At 46.4% G+C, this 21,679-nt stretch overlaps 1 protein-coding gene across 3 annotated transcripts in view; it reads left to right on the top strand.

Annotated features, from left to right (window-relative positions):
* Nucleotides 1-21,679, top strand: part of PERM1 (PPARGC1 and ESRR induced regulator, muscle 1) — a 74,503-nt gene that overhangs the window by 42,821 nt on the left and 10,003 nt on the right. The window contains exon 1 of one of the 3 annotated variants that reach the window (XM_083752597.1): nucleotides 20,321-20,488. The exons of the other annotated variants lie outside the window; for them this stretch is intronic. The gene's annotated coding sequence lies outside the window, so the exon portion shown is untranslated. Of the gene's footprint in view, nucleotides 1-20,320; nucleotides 20,489-21,679 lie in introns of those variants that run through there. 3 annotated transcript variants of the gene reach the window in all.

Here is a 21,679-nt window from a genome sequence, read left to right as displayed (position 1 = left end):
GTTTTTTGGGGGGGGGGGGCTTGGAAACAATGCCATCAGGAGGATCACTTCCATTCCATTCCATTCACACTGTCCATTAAGTTGCCACTCCCACAGCTATAATTCTCAGCATCCTTAACAAGTGACAATTCCTAGGACTCTTTGAGTGAGGTCATGTGCTTTAAATCTGCTTTAAATTTATGGTGTGAATGTGATGAAGAGCTGCTACTGGGGACTCACTTACACTTCCCTCACCCCCCTTTCAGTATCTGGTCACAAATACTGTATATAGGTTGAGTAGAGGAGAGCAGGTAAGCCTCCATTAGGACTGGTGGGACAGAAAGCAGGGAGCTCAAACAGTAGGCAGAGCCAGAGCCAATGACAAGCAGAGCCAACTAGTACTAGTTTATCCCCATCCTCTTCCTCCCTGCAAAATTCTACAGGGGGCAACACTGAGATGGAGGAGGCGGAAGCTGGTAGCCAGGCCCACCTCCTGGGCTAGATGTAAGACAGAAGACAGGCAGGTGCAGGTTGGCTGAGTTTGGCGGGACAGTGCCCCATTTCCCATAGTGGTGGATCACCCTCCTCTGCCCCAGATGGATGGCTGCCCCTCAAAAGCAAACACCATGCATTACTAGTAACCCTCCTAAAAATTAGAGATCTTCTCCTTTGGCAGCCTCATTTCAATGTGTTAGACCGCTGCACTCCAGTTCTGCTCAATTTCTACCTGAGCCGGTGGAAATGTGTTCAACAGCCAGTAGCTTCCAGCCACCAGTGCTCCCACTGAAGCAAGCATCTGCAGCCGCCACCAGGACTAAGGGATAATCTCTAGCTGTTAGCTTGAACAAAAAGCCTAAAGTGTTCATCGCAACCACCATGACAATGCAGGAGCAGCAAAAGGTGAGGCCCGGAAAGAAGAATTGGGGCAAATGCCAGAGAAGCTCATGAAACCTGCTAACAATTCCTTTTGGAGAAAACACAGTCTTCTTTGTCAAAATGCTTTTCTCAAATATAAATTTGCAGGCTGGGAATATTATGAGTCATTGTGAAAGACATTTCCTGGGGAGGGAAGCTAATTTATTTTCTTCTTTTTTAAAAAAAACCAAAACTCTCCATTGCACGTGTGTGTGTGTGTGTGTGTGTGTGTGTGTGTGTGTATCCTCCCCACCCCCTGCTGTTTGCTTTTTGTTGTGTAAACTCATAGGGCTGGACAGACTGTTTTTGTCCCACGCTTAAAGCTTAAGTGCCCCACTTCAGGTTGGAAAAACTGATAGTTTTATTTACAGTAAGCAGCTTGCAAAGTTGGAGGGTCTGGGCGTGTTTTTTGGCTGTTGTGCGGCAGGCTGCTGGGGCAGCACTCACACGCGCTACTCCTGTGGCATCGGGAGCTTGTCTGGCTGCCAAAAGCCACACAAGGTTACTGATGCTAATTATACCTATTGCATCCCACAGGCCTAAACATGGGGCAGACACAGGGAGTTGCCTTATTCCAGGTCAGACTATTTGTCCGCCATCTGGTCCAGCTCTGTCTACTCTGACTGACGGCAGTAACTCTCCAGGGTCCTTCCCAGCACCTGCCAACATCTCGTCCTTTTCAATGGGAAATGCCAGGGATTGGGGCCTTCTGCTATCATAGATTAAGCTCCAAAGCGCTTCTCTTCCACCTCCCCCACCTATTTAAGAAGCCTGCAGAGCAGAAGCCCTGGCTTCTGATTTCAGCAAATTTTATTCAATCACCCCTTTGGCTTCTGTCAAATGTTAAGGACCAGAAACTTGGTGGGTGATTTTGTAAGAGAGAAAAAGAAGGAAGCTGAGGTTCGCAAGAAGATTAATCCTGTTGCAAGTTGTACATTTTGTACACAATCTAAACATAGTTGTAGCCTTTATCCATTGCCAAATACCAAATACTCCCACAACCCATCCTTCAGAACATGTTACTCAGGCCATGTGAACTAATTCCTAGAACTGAAGATAAGAGGCTGGCTTATAAGAAGAGGCTGACTGCTTGATCAGGCCAGTGGCTCATGTAGTCTAGAATCCTGTTGACACAGTGGCCAACTGGATTCCCATTAAGGGAATCCCCAAAGCAGGACCTAAGCACTGCCGCAGCAACCCTCTCCATTTGTGATTCCCAGAAACTGGTATTCAGGGTCATCCTGTCTCAAGGGGAGTATGATGAACAAGAATGCAAGAAGAGCTCTGCTTGATCAGGCCAGGTGGCCAGGTGGCTAGTTCAACATCCTGTTCTCACAGTGGCCAACCAGATGACCATTACTGGAAGCCAACAGCAAGGGGAATCCGGGTGCAACATGTATGATTCCCAGCAACTGGTATTCAGAGGCATACAGCCTTTCACCGTGGAGGTGGAGCATGGCCATTGTGGCTAGCAGCCATGAATAGCTTTCTCCTCCAGGACTTTGTCTAAACCACCTCCAAAGCCATCCAAGTTGGCGACTATCACTGCCTCTTATGGGAATGAATTCTACAGTGTGTTTGGAAGTGGGGTGGGGTGGGGAGAGCGATCTGCACCAGCCGCCCCTGGGCCTGGTATATATATGTGGAGATGGAATGTGCTGCGTCCGCCCAGCGCCCGCTTCCCCGACTGGGAGAGAGAGAGAGACGAGGCACAGTGTGGGAATTCTCCACCCTCCTTGACTCAGAGCCATAGGTTATGTCTGTCCTGGGGCACAACCCAAGCACTCGGGTTAATGAATTACACAGGAGTGTGTGTGCTTGTGGGTGTGAGAGAGGAAGACGGCAGGCAGGCAGGCAGACGCACACCACCACACGGGCAGGGCGAGGTTTAGCTTCAGAAGTCAAGTATGCGGAGGCCTTTGACAAATTTTATGGTATGCGGTTTATCAGCCACCCGTCTGACAAGGTCTTGCTCAACCTGGTACTCAGAAGTGTGGGAAAAGAACTTCCAAGTTGGCGGAGACAGGCAGGGTTAACTCCTTCGTGCCCACTCCAGCTCAGCAGCCTCTTCCACGGTCTTTACTGCTTGCAGATCCACACCATACATTTAAATCACATCCAACACCTGTTTAAAACACATGGCTTCCCTCAAAAGAATTCTGCGAAGTGCAGTCTGGTAAGGGTCTTGAGAGTTGTTAGAAGACCCCCCGCCCCCTCAAAAACTACAGTTCCCAGGATTCTTTTTGGGGGGGGGTGGGAGGCCTGACTGTTAAAGTGGTATAAGAGTAGATCCACCCCATACCTTTAAAGTGCATCCCAACACAGGTTTAAAACACATGACTCCCCCTCCCCAAGAATGCTGGGAACTGTAGTTTGTTAAGGGTACATTGGGAATTGTAGGGAGAAACTACCTTTCCCAAGATTATTTGAATAAAGGTTTGTGCTTTAAATGTGTGTTGGATTCACTTTAACTATATTGTGTGACTTCTGTATTTGACAATATGGTTAGGAATATGGCTTTAAATGAGGATTAGGCAAACTTATGGAAGATAAGTGGTGAGTAATCCTGACAGCTATGGTCTGCCTCCACTGTCAGAGGCACTCTGCCTCTGAAAGCCAGTTACTGAAAACTGCAGAAGGGGAGAGTTACTGTTGCGCTGCTGTGCCTTTAACAGCTGAAGGGCAGACAGAAGTTCAATGGGTGCAACATCTCCTAGCATCACCACTCATCAGTCACAGACAGTGGCCTATTTCCAAGGGGGTTCAGGAGGGTGCACAGGGCACACTGTCTCCCTCTCTCCCCACTAAAGGTTCCACCCAAGGAGCAGGCTCTCCTCCTGGATCATCACCATTGCAGGAAGGCGTAACTAATTGTGTTGTTAATTGGTGTTGCCGTGTGTGGGACAGGCAAGCAGCTGCCAGCAAGCTGGGGCGTTATCGCAGATCCCGGTGCCGTTCTTGCCATGGACTAAGAGGCCTTTCCTAATCATCCTGCAATTACAGCAGCTGCCTTGTGGCTTCCAGTAGCCTGTGACTACAGGGTGGAGTAATCCACTCACCTGTGCCTCTCTGTTCAAGCTCAGAGTATATTTAACATATTCAGCAACGTGTTCCTGAACTGGGGAGTACATTGTTGCTTCCCATCATGAAATGATAAATGGCAAAAATGTGTGCATTTAGTTACACAGGACTGAACTGCCCCAAAAGCAGTTTCCTTGTAAAAAGGGGGAGGGGAGTTTTGCACAGTCTCTTTTTAAACTCTTTTCTGTTTGGCCCTTCTGCCAAAGAATAGTGGGAAGGAAAGGGGAAGCTGCTATTGTATTTGTTCCAAAGCTGGGGGTTTAATACGTTCACACCTTGGCAGCAAAAAAGGCTGCCATTCCCACTACTATGGAGAAAGATTTCTCTAGGAGTAGCAATGTGTTCTCTCACTGTGATCCTTGACCTGTTTAGCTTAGCAGCTAGGTCCTGGTGAAGGTGATGGGATGCAGCTCAGCTCGCTGGGTGTGTTTGCATATGGTTAAAGCAGGCAGAGAAAGGAACCTCCAAGATTCCTAGACTGTCTCACTGCTCAATCAATCCCTTTCCCCAGAGAACTCTGCAAATTGTAGATCTGTGACAGGTATTGAGATCTCCTAACCACTCTTAGCTATGGGCGTAACCAGGATTTCTGGGTAGGTAGGTGGGGCAGCCACAGTTGTTGAACTTGCTTTTTTTTAGGGGTTCCACCAAAGTTTTTGAGCTTTTTTGAGCCATGATTCTTTGGGGGAAGCAATGGCTGTTCAAAGTGGTCATAAATGTATCATATGGATGTGGCCTAAGACTGAACTGTTCACATTCTGTACATGGAATGCGGGGAGACGCTGCCATCTTGTCCTTTGCCTCAGGCAGAAAAATATCATGGGAACTTGACAGCTTCCCAGTGGCCCCAACACACTTGCCAGAGTCTGTATTTCCACACAACCGGTTCTCTAGACCTCTTGACACCTGCCCACCTTCTCCCCTATGCATGTATCATTGTCTTACTTAGGTCAAGCCTCTCCCAAGAAGATTGTTGCTCTCTCCTGGTCCCCATTCAGTGTTTCTTAGACGTAGCCAGTAACATTAAATCCTCGTAGGACACTGTCAGGACTTAATTTGAACTGGTTTCACTTGTAGCCCTTGAATGAGTTTGTCAGCGCCAGCCTAAAGTAGATGGCTTTAAAAGAGTTTCAGGCACATTCATGGAGGATAAGGCTATCAATTACTATTACCCATGATGGCTAGGTTCTACCTCCACCATCTGAGGCAGCATTCCTCTGAATGCTAGTTGCCGAGAATCATTAGTAGGGAGAGTTGCTGTTGCGCTTGGGTATTACTTGCAATGCCACCCACAGATGCCACAGAGCTATGCAGAACAATCATCTGAAGGATCTTTATTAAGACTGGCAAATAGCTACATCTGCCTAGGGGAAATCCAAAGAACACAGAATCACCCATGAGCTCATCATATTTGATAGCAATGAGCCACCACCGCAATGACCTGGTTTCATCCGACACACAGAGAGACTCTTAAGTCCGTGTTTCTGCCCAGATACCAACCCTGAGGAACCTCCATTGTCACTGAAAGCTTTCCACTGAGACTACTGAGGTGGCATTGTTACAGATGCAAGGAAACAAAATTTGCATTCCCAGTTTAAAAAAAATCACAAGTGGGGAGATATGCTGTTGGACTTGAGTCCTGTTTGCAAGCTTTCCATAGTGATCTAATTGGCCACTGTGAGAAGAGGATGCTAGACTAGGTGGACTTTTTGACCCGATCCAACTTCTTATTCATCAAATTCTCCTTGGATGGCTTTAAAAGGGGGTTAGATAAAGTCATGGATAAGGCTGTCAGTAACTACTATGTTTTACTCCAGTATTGGAGGCAGGATGCTGTCCAATACCAGTTCCTGGGAATCTCATGTGAGGAGAGTACAGTGGTACCTCGGGTTAAGTACTTAATTCGTTCCAGAGGTCCATTCCTAACCTAAAACTGTTCTTAACCTGAAGCACCACTTTAGATAATGGGGCCTCCTGTTGCTGCTGCGCCGCCGGAGCACAATTTCTGTTATCATCCTGAATCAAAGTTCTTAACCCGAGGTACAGTGGTATCTCAGGTTACATACGCTTCAGGTTACAGACTCCGCTAACCCAGAAATAATACCTCGGGTTCAGAACTTTGCTTTAGGATGAGAACAGAAATCGTGCTCTGGCAGCGCAGCAGCAGCAGGAGGCCCCATTAGCTAACGTGGTGCTTCAGGTTAAGAACAGTTTCAGGTTAAGAACGGACCTCCGGAACGAATTAAGTACTTAACCCGAGGTACCACTGTACTATTTCTGGGTTAGCGGAGTCTGTAATCTGAAGCGTATGTAACCTGAAGCATATGGAATCCGAGATACCACTGTACTGTTGCAGTCAGGTCCTGCTTATGGGCTTCCCATTGGGCAACTGTTTAGCCACCATGAGAACAAGACTATATGGGGCTTAAATTTGATCCAGCAGGGCTCTTACATTCTTATAAAATGCCGTTCATTCTACCACCTCCGAATTATCGTGCTTCATTCTGCTGAACGCACAGACTCCCTTTAGATATCTCAACTTCCAAAGGAATGCATAAAGAAACTGGAACAACTTGCAAAATTGTCAATAAGGCATTTATCACAAATCTCCCTAAACGGTATTGTGCACAGAATGCACAGAACTTAAGCCAATGAGAGAGACCCATGTTCAAATCCCTTCTTAACCATGAACCTTCATTAAGTGACCTTGGCCTGCTCTCTTAAACATTCCACCTAAACTACTTTTCAGGGTTGTTGTGAGGATAAAATATTAAGGGAGGAGCATGTTTGCTTGCATGACCTTGGGCCACACAGAAGTTTTCAACTTTAACTACTTTGCAGGGTTGTGGTTATGAGGATTACATGTCGGGGGGGGGGGGACGACCACATTTGCACACAATTCTGAGTATCCAGAAGAACAGGTGTGGATTAAAAAAAAATGTAAGAAAGAAAATATTGTTCAATGGGCATATTTTTGTATAATGAAATCAAGGCTGTCCCTGGCAAGCAGCACTTATGAGGCTGCATGTGTTGCCTTAAAGTTAGTTAACAATTAACTATGCTGCGAGAAACAACCCCTTCGAAAGGGTCCAGGGTGTGGCTGCTGGTGGGGTTTCCATAAACTTGGTGGGCACCAGTGAACAGTAGCCTTGGAAATTAACGAGGCAGCTCCCTCATCTGCAGCCCAGAAGCTCTTTTCAGGATGATTAACTGAAGTGCTAAGCAATTAACTTTTCACACTTGCAGTCTCTAATCTCTCCAACATAACTCAGAAGGGTGACAGACAGATTTGCTGTTTATTTATACAGGTTACTAAAGTGTGGGAAGAACAGCACTCTCTGGGATTTATGGCTGTATTTCATGGCAGGTCTAGGAACAAGAGGCATCCGGGTTCCTTAGACACAGTGGGCCAAATCATCACTGGCAAGTGTCGAGATGGGCCATTCCAGGCATGACTAGGGATGGAGGAGAAATTTTATTCAGTACGCATTTAAAGCCAAATCTATCCAATCTGCACTTTGTGAGACAATATTTGAACCGAAACACAGCTATCCTTCAAAATTCGCATTTGTCTGAACTTTGTGGTGCAGTTCTCCGACCGACCAGTATTTACAAAAAATGCAAATATTGGAGGATGGGAGTGTGCAAATATTGGAGGATGGGAGTGTGAATATATTAGCGAAAATAAACATGCATACAAAAATGCATTATATCATGAGAAACTGCTTTGCAGAAAGGCATACATTAGTCAAAACTGCATATTAAAATGTGTTTATAAGGATAAATCCAAGAAATGCTGGTGAATTGTCATGAGGATCTTTATATATATAACATATCAAAAATATAATATATATAAAACACAGGGGGGCATGGGGTGTTAGAGAAGGGGTAGAACCTCTGGTGGAGGACATGTTGTGCTCTTTCTGGGGTAGTTTGTGGACCTTTTGTCCCCATCCTGCACTCAGCTCTCAACCTGTGGCTCCTAGAAGCTGTCAGCATGTGACAGTGGCCACATCCCAGGAATAGCTTTGACTGGGCGGCTAAACCAGGTAAGGGTAGCTGATGGGTCTCAAACCTTCAGTAAGTTGGGGATTTGAATGTGTTCATTCATATGCCCTTTCTGTCCTTTCCCCAGAATGATATGCAAAAATAAGAAATTAAAAAAATTAATCTGCATTAAAATTCTCATTTAAATGCATATTTAAATACAAACATAGAAATTAATCTCTAAATGCCTTTTCTCTCTCAATTTATTACATGTATTTTATTTTATTTTTAAATCATTTTTTTTTAAAAAAAGAAACCACAACACAAAACACTTTTGAGGCTGCAATCCTAACCCCTCTTATCTGGGCATAACCTTTGCTGAATTCAGTAGGACTTACATCTGAGCAGGCGCAGTAAGGACTGCGATGTTAGCTAAGAGCTACCTCACAAAATCTGTAGAAATGAGAAATCCAAAGGATAATTTCGTCCTGGTCTGCAAATCGGTTTGGGAAGTTCAGATTATTGGTTGTATCTAATGTTGGTCTTACTCAGCCTAGACCCAATGAAATGCATAACAGTGACCAACTGAGGTCCCAGGTTCTTCTGCATGCACTATATGCTACTGCAAATGGTATGAAATATCTATATTTTAGATAAATCTTTAGCAATGGTTGGTACTGTCAGTGATATGAAGAATATTACATATCTGTTGTCCAGTTCAGACAGGTATGTAATATTTAATGCAGTTAAATTTGTTATGAAGGCTCCTCAGCTTAGACAAGGCCACATGGCCTCCTTTGAGATTTAAAATCCCTTTTAATTAAAAATCTAGGTATTATTGATTGTATAGGTCAACCTTTTATTGTTAGGTAAATATATATCGTTAGGTAAATTGAACATATATTCAATTTATGTTTCCATTCGCTATAGCTTGTATTTGGTTGCCATATTAATACCTTTGAAGTATGAAGAAAAATGAACTTAGGCCTATTAATTTCAATGGGTCAGTTCTGAGTAGAATTTAGTTGGCTACAACCCCAATTCACTAATTTCAAACTCCTTGACAGGAACACTTCTTCAAGTTTTTAATTAAACATAGGCTTGCTTTACCTTACTTTCTACCACCCCCCAACCTCTTCCTTTCCCCCCTCAAACCCACCCCTTCAAATTTCGAAGTACTAAAAGGACCCCATGGCTTTTTTCCATTTGTGAGTTTACTTTAATCTCAGTTACAGCAGTGGTTTCGTCCCCAGTCCCTCCTGCTATTTTCCTGAGCTGTAAGACAAAGAGGCGTTTACACTAATAGAGCCAATGGCCTTCAAAGGCTGAGGCAAACAGCTCAGCAGAGGGCGCATAGAAATGAATGTTCAAATGTGACCCCCCATCTGTCCCCCCCCTTTCCTCCAAAAAACAATATTGACACAAGACCCCTGCATGGCTGCTTTTAGTCAGAGGTTTTAGCACACAAAACTGAGGTTGGATTTGTGGGTTGTTGGGGTTTTGTTTTGTTTTGTGTTTCTTTTCTTTTTAAAGAGCCAGCTCCCCCTGGTTTAATCTGAAGACAATATTCCCTCTTAAAATGGAAACCAGCCTCACTGGGAGGGCAAAGGAGCATTTCTTACTCAGAAGTTGAAAAAGAGACCTTGGGTTGCATCCAACCAAATTCAGAGTAGACCCACTGAAGTTAATGGGCATAGGTTAGGCCACATTCACACCATGTGTTTAAAACAGCTTGACACCACTTTTAAACAAACAGGCATGGCTTCCCCCAAATAATTATGGGAGCTGTAGAGATGGATGGCCGTCCATCATGATTGATTTAGTTGAGATTCCTGCATTGCCAGGGGTTGGACTAGATGACCGAAAGGAACCCTTCCAACTCTACAGTTCTATGGTTCTAAGGAAAGCTGAGAGTTGTACGGATACCCCTTATTTTCCCCTCCCAGAGCTACCATTCAATCCCTCTTCACAGGGAATTCTGTTAATGGTTGCTGTATAAGTGCAACTCTCAATATCCTTAGCAAACTACAGCTCTCAGGCTTCTTTGGGTGTTTAAGGCTTCAAGGCTGTTTAAAATGGCACATTAGTGCATGGTGCAAATATCACTTAAGTTATACTCATAAGTTTTCACCACTACTTATGGTGAGGGCCAGTGTGGTGCAGTGGTTAGAGCACCGGACTCGGGCTTGGGAGACCAGGTTTCAAATCACCACATGGCTTTACTAGCAATGACCTTGGACCAGTCACAGCTTCTCAGCCTAGTCTACCTCACAGGGTTGTTGTGGGGATTAAATGAGTTGGGGGAGAAAAGGGTGAGATAAAATAAATTAACTACCCAGAGTAGACCCACTGAAATTAATGGACGTATCTATTCGTTTCAGTGGGTCTGCTCATTTAATGGACAGTCGTATCTATTCATTTCAAATGGGTAGGACTAACTTTGGATATAACCTATTTTCTCCTACTTCCCGAGAAATCTAGGTGCTTCCAACTTGTCCCTAACAAAGCCACACAAGATAGAAGACAATTCTATTCTGCCTAAGCAGAAATGGAGGGTGAGAGATTTGGGATCTGAACTGGGGGACATTTTGTGGGTTTTCTCCCCCTTAAAAAGCCAAAGATTATGTTCAATTAAGAAGCACTAATGGGGGCTTGCAACTTAGGCCAAGCGGGAGGGGGAAAGAATCAGGGGGGGGGGAGAGAACGAGACCAGGGTCATGGCAGAACAATGTCTTGTTGACATCACTTGAAGGAGCAATTCATGGAGTGGGAAGTGAATGCGGGCTCCACGAAATATCTCTCTCCCCCCCACCCCAACTCAAATTCATCAAAGGGGACTCTGAACTCTTCTGTCTCCATTCTCCTCGCCCCCACTCACCCCCAGGAGGAGCATCATTAGAGGAGGCTAATAGGGGAGGCTGGCTGCCATTTTGCCTCCAGCTCACCAGCTGAGGAAAGAAGCCACATTCTTTTGCGCAGGGGTGTGGGGATGTGAGACAAATGGGGCTGAGGAGGCTGGTGTGGGGCAGCGGCGGGGGCGGGCGTGTCATCATGGAATGAAGGCTTGGGGGGCAGGAGTTGGTTAACCCATCTCATTAGTGGCCATATGACATCATTATCTCACATTAGTGACACTCTTGCCACAGTAATTGGGTAGTCTCTGGAATGGCCTGGACGACCTTTAATTATCGTGGCGGGCTTTTTCACCCTCTTTAATGTGATTCTTCTATTTAATTTTCTTTTAGCCAATTCAGCACCAGACCTTGTTAAAATGCCATCATGGGGTTGGGGAGAGGAGAGTACAAAACCAACGCAGAGATGTTCTAAAGCAAAGGGCTGAAGGGGGTGGGATGAAAAGAGAGAGGTATCTCTGGGGACCCCAATCTCTTGGACTCTACTGTAACCTATCACCAGACCTTTGACCTCAAGCAACTGGCTAGGGAATTACCTCAAGCTTCTCCACTGCTGGATCTCTGTATAACTTATTTATTTATTGCATTTATATCCCACCTTTCCTCCAAGGTGATGCACACGGTTCTCTCTTTCTTCCAGTTCATCCTCACAGCAACCCTGAAAGGCAGGCTAGGCTGAGAGACAGTGACTGGCTGAAGGTCACCCAGTAAGCTTCATAGCTGAATGGGGAACTAGACCCTGCAGGTCTCGATGCTTTTTGTCCAACCAGGTGCCCCAATACACACCCTTTTGCAAAAGGAAGGCATAGAAGAGCTTCTGGGTCTCATTGTTCAAAGACAGTGTTAGGGAAGGCGTGAGAGAGCAGGACATGTGCGGGGAACAGGGTGGACTCAGGAAACTTTGGGCAAGCAGTTGTTGAAGTGGGCTGTATGGTAGAATAAACTGGTGGAATTAATGGTCTGCCATCTAACCCAGGAGTGGTGGACAACCTAAGGCCTCAATGTGGCCCTCCAGGAACCTCTACCTGGCCCACAAAACTCTGCTTCACACCCAGCTGGGATGTGTCCTGCAACTCTGATTATACCTCTTGCTTGCCTGGAAGAAGGAGGGAGACGTGTGTGTGTGTGTGTGTGTGTGTGTGTGTGTGTGTGTAGAAGCTAGCCAGCTCGATGAAATGTCAAATTTAAATCCATTGCTCTGTTCACTTTTGCCTCTGGCCCCACCCAATGTTGGCATATGGCCCTCGGAATGTAATCCAGAAGGGAATCTGGCCCTCAGGCTAAAAAAGGTATTGCCTGTCCCTGGCCCAACCTCTCTGTCATCTTAACATTCCCCTAGAAACCAGCGCTGGGATATGTCCATACTACACAAGCAGAAAAACAAGTGTAGCAGCCGCTGTATCTCCATCTCAAGAGTCAAGCCTCAACTCATGCTGGAGATTATGACTGAAATAATAATAATAATGTTATTATTTATATGCCGCCCTTCTGACTGTGTTGCCCCAGCTGCTCTGGGCGGCTTCCAGCAAAATAAAAAACCCACAATAAAACATCAAACATTAAAAACTTCCCTATACAGAGCTGCCTTTAGATGTCTTCTAAAAGCCATATAGTTGTTTATCTGTTTGACATCTTATGGGAGGGTGTTCCCCAGGATGGGCACCACTTCATAATAATAATAATAATAATAATAATAATAATAATAATGATGATGATGATGTTTCAGAGCAGACCCACCGGCAGAAGAGATGTTTAAACCTGACTCCATCCCTGTGTCATTCCCTGGAATCTTGCAGTTTGGCCCCGGGGGAGGGGAGGGGGAGGACAGGACACAAACCGTAAACACTATATGCATTTTTCCCCACTTTGTGGCTCATAGTTGCTCCAGGATGTGGTGCAAAATTGGGGGGAAGGCACCCAGATTAAATCACACCCTTTCCCAAATCTTGCTGCTCTGATTAAATTTGGGCACATTGCCACTGTCAGTCAGTGTAGGCAATGCTGAGCTAGGCAGACCAAGTGGTCTGATTCAGTAAAAATCAGTTTCCTCTGTTCTTATGTCTTAAGGGAAGGGCCATGGCTTGGTGGTAGAGCAACTGCTTTGTGTGGTGAAGGTCCCAGGTTCAATCCTTGGCATCTGCAGATAGGATGGGGAGGGACTCCAACCTGAAACTTTGTAGAGCTGTTGCAAGTCAGTGTGTAGACAATGTAGAACTAGATTGACCAATGGTCTAAATAATTCACTATAAAGCAGCTTGATGTGTTACTGTGAGGGCAGATAGAACTTTGGGCATGCTTAGGGACCATGAAATGCTGGCTGATGCTGTGTGCGCGTGTGCGCAAAGGGCCTTCTCGGTAGTGGCACCCTCCCTATGGAACGTTCTTCCTTCAGATGTCAAGCAAATAAACAACTATCTGACTTTTAGAAGACCTTTGAAGGCAACCCTGTTTAGGGAAGCTTTTAATATCTAATGAATTATTATATTTTAATGTTTTGTTGGAAGCCGCCCAGAGTAGCTGGGGAAACCCAGCCAGATGGGTGGGGTATAAATATAAATATAAAACAACAACAACAACAGCACCGGTCTTGAAAGATCTACATTAGCTCCCAGTACGTTTCCAAGCACAATTCAAAGTGTTGGTGCTGACCTTTAAAGCCTTAAACAGCCTCGGTCCTATATACCTGAAAGAGCGTCTCCACCCCCATTGTTCTGCCCAGACACTGAAGTCCAGCTCTGAGGGCCTTCTGGCAGTTGCCTCCCTGCGAGAAGCAAAGTTACAGGGAACCAGGCAGAGGGCCTTCTTGGTAATGGCACCTGCCCTGTGGAACACCCTCTCATCAGATGTCAAAGAAATTAACAACTATCCAACTTTTAGAAGACATCTGAAGGCAACCCTGTTTAGGGAAGATTTTAATATCTGATGAATTATTGTATTTTAATGTTTTGTTGGAAGCCACCCAGAGTGGCTGGGGAAACCCAGCCAGATGGGCGGGGTATAAATTTCTTCTTCTTCTTCTTCTTCTTCTTCTTCTTCTTCTTCTTCTTCTTCTTCTTCTTCTTCTCACATTCACGTGTGTACACATGTGTAAACCTGGATGAGAGCAAGAACATAATGGAGTGTTGTGAATGAGGACATCAAAGAGCAATGCTCCAGACTGCAGCATTTTGTTGTAGGTCCCAGTTTTGTGTTAAAATCATTTGCTTTCTTTGCTTGTTCTTGGGGGGGGCAGAGATCCCCAGCATTTCCAGGGTTAAATCAGTCTCTCCCCAGCACTACCCCAAATCTCTCTTTCTCAACTGCTGGTTTAATTCAAGTCAGATTGAATTTCGGAAGGAAGCAGCTGTCGCCACCCCAGGAAATCTTCACCGCTGCTCTTGCGAGGAATCTGGGGGCTGCAGCTCGGGGGCTACTGGGCACATGCCGCGTGATGATTGCAATCTGACTTTTCCCTCCCTGGGTTGCACTTTGAAGCCCAAGACAGTAGGTGGGCCAGGTCAGGAGAGATCAGTGTGGAGCTAGGCCCGCCGTGAGTTTGGAATAACAGCTTCCATCTTCCAGTTCTGCCCGTTAGGCCTTGGCGAGAGTAAGGAAGGGGGGGGGGTGCACTGGAAAGAAGAGAAGGGAGCACTGCAAGAAGACTAATTGAATCCCGCAGATGTGAAACAGATTCTGGCTCCAGTGGGGGTTGCAGCCAGCCAGCGAGGGGAGCATTTCGACCTACAGAGGAATTAATCAGCTGTGTTAGGAAGGGGAAGAAAAGGCGGCCTGGCCTTCTCTCTGCACTAGGATGTGAGTCACGGCCAGCCAAAGACTTCTGAAGCAGGGGGGGGAGAACCTCCAGATGTTCCTAGTCTCTAACTCCCATCTTCCCTAGTCACCTTGGCAATGCTGGATGGGGCTGGTGGGAGCTGGAGGCCTAACCACATCTGGAAGGCCACACAGGTTCTCACCCCTGCCTTCGAAAAGCATGCCGCTGCAAGGATTCATGTGGTTTCCTGGAGACATTGGAGAGATGAGCTGCGTGAGAGCTGGGACCAAAGTTCGCCATTGCCAAGGGCCCCTGGAACATAGGGAGCCACCTAATATGGAATTGGACCATTAGTAGTAGCTCTGTACCATTGACAGCAGCCGCAGCCGCAGCCGCTGCCCTCTTGAGTTTCAGACAGGCGACATTCCCAGCCCTACTTGCAGTTGCTGCCTGGGATTGAACCTGGGACTTTCTGCATGCAGAGCAGGTGCTCTAACACCAAGTGATAAGTGTGGTGTAGTGGTTAAGAGCGGTAGTCTCGTAATCTGGGGAACCGGGTTCGCATCTCCGCTCCTCCACATGCAGCTGCTAGGTGACCTTGGGCCAGTCACACTTCTTTGAAGTCTCTCAGCCCCACTCACCTCACAGAGTGTTTGTTGTGGGGGAGGAAGGGAAAGGAGAATGTTAGCCGCTTTGAGACTCCTTAAAGGGAGTGAAAGGCGGGATATCAAATCCAAACTCTTCTAAGTACTCCTAACAAACACAGGAAACTGCCTTATACTGAATCAGAATTTTGGTCCATGTAACTCAGTACTGCCAACAATGACTAGTAGCAGCTTTCCAGACATCTCCCTCTCCCTCTCCCTCTCCCTCCCCCCCCCTCTCTCTCAGCCTACCTGGGAGATGCTAGCAGTGACTGAAGCTGGGACCTTCTGCATATCCTCTGCCACTGTTGTACTTTGCATGCCAAAAGCCCCGTGTTCAGTCCTTGGTTAAAAGGATCTTGGGGGGTAGGCCTGAGAATGAACTCCTGATCTGAAATGCTGCAGAGCTTCTGCCCGAAGAGTGGACAGTGCTGGTTGAACAGGACCAATGCTCTGACTTAATAAAAGGCAACTTTATATTTTGTGGAGCTTACATGTTCCTCATGTGCAGCACTGTTCCCACTAGGATCTAGCTGTTTGGAAGAGGGTGGCATTTTTCTGTCCCCTGGGGTAGTATCTGCACCCCCATGCAAACACATAACTCAAAATTGGCCATCCTGGGCCGTCATCCATCTCTCTGTCCTTGAGTGACACCTAGTGGCCAAAGCAGAAAACAGTTCTTTTCAGATTGGGTGGGAATGGTAATGCCTTACCTGAACTCTTACCTGAATCATAGAGTCGGAAGGGATCCCGAGCGTCATCTAGTCCAAAGCCCAGCTATGCAGAAATCTCGACATGCGGTCTCCCATCCAATTTGAAACCATATTGGACCCTGCTTAGCTTTGCAAATATGCTAGCAGTTTTTTTTCATTGCTGCACCACTAGGAGGGGTAACAAAAGGGCTGTCTAGCCTTCTCTTTCTCATTTAATCCCCTCAACAATCCTGTGAAATATGTTAAGCTGAGTGGGGATTTGAACTCTGGTCTCTCAGGTCTTAGTCTAATAGTAGAAGGAAGTCAGTATAGGGGTTGAAGAGCTTCCAAATGCTCTCCTGCCCAGGCACTGACCAGACCCAAACCCGCTTGGCTTCAGCAAGGTTGCTGCATCATGCACCATTATGCAAGTAGATGGATTCAGAGCTCCTTCACTCCGTTCATGTACGGCAAGAAAGAAGGCTGAAATTAGAACTGTGGGGGTCCCTCCCCCATGCACATTGCACCCACCAACAAAAATAGTGTGGGGGGGATTAATGCTTGTCTAGACTGGTAGCAAAATATCTTGGGGTACCGTAGGTCTTTAGATGCTGAAGAAAATCCCAAAGGCTTCAATACCCATTCAAGAACAGAATTATGTTGCAATGAAACCTGCTTTTCAGGAGCGTGGCCAGCAGATGGCAATCTTCAGCCATGGTCCTGCAGCACTGTTTTTACTGTTTTTCCCAGATTTTGAGGAAATAATGGCCAATGGTTGAGGCTATTGGAAGTTTGCCCATTAGGGCAAATAGCAGGCTTCCCCACCAACCTTGGCAACACCCACCTTGCTGCCTCTTTGCTTACATCTAGTTGACGGGGTGGCTATGCCTGGCAGCTTCCTCCACCTTCGTCTCAGGGTCCATCTACACTTCCTTTTGCACTGTGTTTCTACACACAAGTCTGGGCTTTCCAGGGCCTAAGTCCAAGCAGTTTCTTCTTCTTCTTTGTCCCTTGAATTGGAGCAAACAGCAATCGGTTTTTCAGTGGATTGCTGTTTGCTCCAATTCAGTGGTAAAACATGGGTTTTCCCAGGAAAAACATGGTGGGAGGCAATAACAATGCTCAGACACTGACCTGAAAAGCCCAGACTTGTGCCTAGAAATCACACTTACAAAAGTAAGTGTTGGTGAACGCATGGTGTTGCCCTCGTAGAATTCAGCAAGGAAAAGGATGAGGGTGAAACTAGAATTAGTTGGTTTTGCCTGTCATAGACTGACTCTAGCTACTGTTTGGACTCCTTGCATTCTGCCCCACAAGTCCCAATGGGCAGCAGCCACTACTGAGAACGATCTCTAGCACTTGCTTACCATAGATCAAAGTAGAAAAAATTGTCACACTATGAGCATCCATCCCCCCTTTTTTCCCCCTGGGGAGGACAAAAGTTCTATCCCCAGTATATGTTTTTTGGAAGCTATGGAGTGTGTTGAGATCTTGTGTGATGTGCAGCATTTTGGTTTTTACTGTAACACTATTAATAGCATTTCCTGCTTTCAGCTTTTGAGTCTGGCTGGCAGCAACACATGTCTGGTGTCTGTGGCAGTGTGTGGGTTTCTCTAGTTAATCTCTTAACAAAAAGGAACTTTACCATAACTATGGTTGGGGGAAGGGGGAGGAAGGCGGTTAGTGGGTGAGAGTCACTGGGGCATGTTTACATCCTGTTTAAAATAAGGGGATAAGAAAACCCACTTCATCCTTTACTCAGCAAGCTCTTCTTAGGACCCCTGCCAGACGTCCTTTATATTGTGCATTCAGGATTATTTATGCTCTTGATGCTGTCAGAATAGTCACATGCAATCCTGCTTTCAATGCTGTGTTGCACATGCAAAAGTCTTGGGCCCGTCACGCTGCTTCCTTTCTAGTCAGTGCATTTTCTGTAACTTCCTTCAGAAATCCCATAACTTTTTAATACCACAGCTGTTCTGTTTTATTTTTGCCCCTTTGGACAGCAATAATGTGTTGCATTGCAGAACAAACTAAAGCAGGATAAATCCACCATGGATGCACTTTTGTGGTGTCAAGAACATACCCACAATAAAACACCCGTGCGGAGGTGCCCAGAAAGGGGAAAGCATTGATTTCTGAACAGGCATTTTAGTCATTTCGTGTAGTTAGATTGCCACTCTAGGATCAGGGAAATCAGAGTTCCCATTCCCACTCAGCCATGATGCTCACTGGGTCACCTTGGGCCACTCTCACCCTAACCTACCTCACAGAGTAATTAATTAATTAATTAGCATACCAACCTTCATACATACACACCCTTCATACACAGTCCTTTGATGGCTGTGCTCGTTTCTCTCTGGTCGGGGACAGAGGGTGGCGCTTGGGGGGGAACTGTCATCGCGCCACTCCTTGGTGTGTTGAGTGCCTCAGGGTGCGATACTCTCCCCGATGCTTTTCAACATCTTTATGCGCCCCTTCGCCCAGCTTGTCCGGGGTTTTGGGTTGGGCTGCCATCAGTATGCTGATGACACCCAACTCTATCTGTTGATGGATGGCTATCCTGACTCGGCCCCAGACACACTGATCAGATGTTTGGAAGCTGTGGCTGGATGGTTACGTGAGAGCCAGTTGAAGTTAAATCCTTCGAAGACAGAGGTCCTTTGGTTGGGTCAGGACGATATGGGATTGGGGGGGGGGCAACTCCCATCTCTTGCAGGGGCGCAATTAGTGCCAGCACTGTCCGTTAAGAGTTTGAGTGTAATCTTCGATACCTCCCTTTCCATGGAGGCGCAGATTGCAGCTATAACAAAGGCGGCATTTTTTCATCTCCGCCAAGCTAAGCAGTTGGCTCCTTACCTCTCTTGCCCTGACCTAGCCACTGTGATCCATGCGAGAGTCACCTCCAGGCTGGATTATTGTAACTCGCTCTACGTGGGGCTGCCCTTGAGACTGACCCAGAAACTCCAGCGGGTGCAGAATGCTGCAGCAAGACTCCTTATGGGGTCCTCACTGCATGATCACACTTCCCGGTGCTATACCAGCTGCACTGGCTCCCAGTGGAGTACAGGATCAGGTTTAAGGTGCTGGTTTTAACCTTTAAAGCCCTATACTGCCTAGGACCCTCGTACCTATGGGACTGCCTCTCCTGGTATGTCCCACAGAGGAACTTATGATCTTCAAACAAAAACATCTTGGAGGTCCCGGGCCACAGAGAGGTTAGGTTGGCCTCACCCAGAGCCAGGGCTTTTTTGGCTGTAGCTTCGGTGGAACGCTCTGTTTCAAGAGACTAGGGCCCTGCAGGACTTGACATCTTTCCGCAGGGCCTGCAAGACAGAGCTGTTCCACCAGGCCTTTGGCCAAGGCACAGCCTGACCCCCTCCTTTGGCAATCCTCACAGAACTCTAGCCCAATGGTTGCCATTAATCTGATTTAAATTAATTTTATAATGAAATGATTTTAGAATGTTGTATTATTTTACTGTTGTTACCCACTCTGAGCTCAGCTTTGCCTGGGAAGGGTGGGATATAATTAGAATTTTATTATTATTATTATTATTGGGCTCAGGGTGGTTCACAGCATAAAAACACATGATAAAAACACAAAATACATAATAAAAATAACAAAATGAAACCATTACCCTCCTTGCCCTCCCTCAGACACATTTTAAAGGGTATAGGATGTTAATGAGCCTATCTATCTATCTATCTATACCCCACTCATCTGGCTGAGTTGCCCCCGCCACTCTGGCTGGCTTCCAACATAATAAAAACACAGCAAACATTAAAAAATTCCCAATACAGGCCAAAGGCATGGTTGAAAAAGAACATTTTTGACTGGTGCCTAAAGGTGCATAATGAAGGTGCCAGCTGAACCTCCCTGCGAAGACCAACTAGGGAAGGGAAAACTATGTAATACTCCTTCCACAACACCTGGAGGTGCTGGTATCAAAGTCCCCCATCCTTGGTTTGATACCAGAGTGGACCTACTTGCATTTGAATAGCTCTTCTCAAACACATCCAATATTTCGTGGACGGACCAGAGATGGGGGACTGTGGAAATCCAGAAGTTATTGAACCATAGTTCCCAACACCCTTAGCCATAATCCATGGAGATTTGAGCTGCTGGGAGCTGTAACTCAGCAACATCTGGAGGGCCAAAGGTTCTCTCATACCTGCCCAAAATCTCCCCAACACCCTGGCTAAAAAAGGAGCAATGATTTGCCAGGTACCAGAAAACAGGTTCTGCCCCTGGTAAACAGGGTGAGTCAGAGTGGCTGCTTTGGCGCATCTGTGGGAAGGGCTGCCTGCCTTCTATTTCTGGACCAGCCCTTTGCATTTATAGAATTTCATGTGACACGTTTGGGAGGGAGGGTCTTATTTTCGGCCTGAGAGAATTGCCTCTCTGAAGGCGAACAGCCTCTGCACTCAGTGCCCAGGGTACTGGGCACAGCACCATGTCACGCCGGGAGAACTTTGCTGTGCTGCTCCTGGCATGGCCCCATCCTTGGCGTAGGCTGTCTGCAAGGTAGGAGCTGCAGTGCCACCCCCCGCATTGTTTTTGTGTATCTGCTCCCCTCTAGAACAGCCACTTTCCGCTTTGCATCCTTTTGTACTAGAGGCTGTGATATTGCATAGGTGACCTCGAAACCCTCAAGGTCAGGCTGTCCTCTAGAGTAGACACTGCAGCTGATGATATTAGCAGAGGAGCCTTATACCACCAGAGTGGAGAGGCCACAGAAGAGGGAATGTAGCTGCTGGTGTTGCTGCCCGATCGGGTGGCCCGGAGAACTCACAAGACAGAAGGAGATGGCCTTCAAGATCATACTTGTTGATCACCACTGTTTATTAGCAAGTTGCCGGTCCACATGATTGGCGGTGGTGTGTGTGTGACGTTTGTGGTGGGAAGTCTTTTCTGTTTACGGGACCCCAGTTGCTGGAAACACAGGAGGGGAGAATGGGCTAGGATTTGGGTCTTGCTTGCAGGGTTCTCACAGGCATCTGGGTGGATATTGTGAAAGTAGGATATTGGGCTTGATGGGTCATTGGTCTGACCCAGCAGGGCTCTTATGTTATTAAGTTTGTATATTCAATGCGTCTCTCAGGCTTTGAGCATGGAACCAGAAAGCTCAAGTCAAGTCACGTGTGCACTGCATCCGGGCAAGGAACAGGTTTCAGTCCACCTTACCTGTGCCCCCAAAACAGCACTTGGCTTCCTGCATAGTTAGGAATTGCAGCCATTCACTTACATGGAAGAAAATCAATGGGGTGAACTTGGGTTTATTTCTGGAGGAAGTTAACTTGCGGCATGTCTAGACTAGGGTTTCCCGATTCCTAGTCTTTGGGAGCTGAGTGTGCATAGCCCCTCCATTTTGCATAGCCAATACTTGGTAATGTTTCTTGGTCACACTACTATGTTAAAGAACATTAGAAGAGAAAGGCAGCAATTGGTTTCCATATAGGCAGCATGTTTATAACATGTCACTCTCTTTGCATCATCATTATTGTTTTTGTTATTAATTCTATGCCGTCATTGTCACTTGAGAGATAAAAGCAATCCCTGCTCACGAGAGGAGGGTGCATTCCCAGTTAGCGAGGAGCTTACATTTGAAGGCAAACCCTTGAGAGAACAAGGATTATTTGCAGCTGGGAATGAGAATTAAGAGATAAGGCACAGGCCACACAGAAGTGGTGGATTTGGGGGAAAGGGTGGAAGATC

This window comes from Podarcis gaigeae (genome assembly GCF_964106915.1).
Source record: "Podarcis gaigeae genome assembly, chromosome: 8".
NCBI lineage: Eukaryota > Metazoa > Chordata > Lepidosauria > Squamata > Lacertidae > Podarcis > Podarcis gaigeae.
The sequence above is the reverse complement of the archived record's forward strand: the minus strand, read 5'-3'. Positions and strand labels throughout refer to the sequence as shown.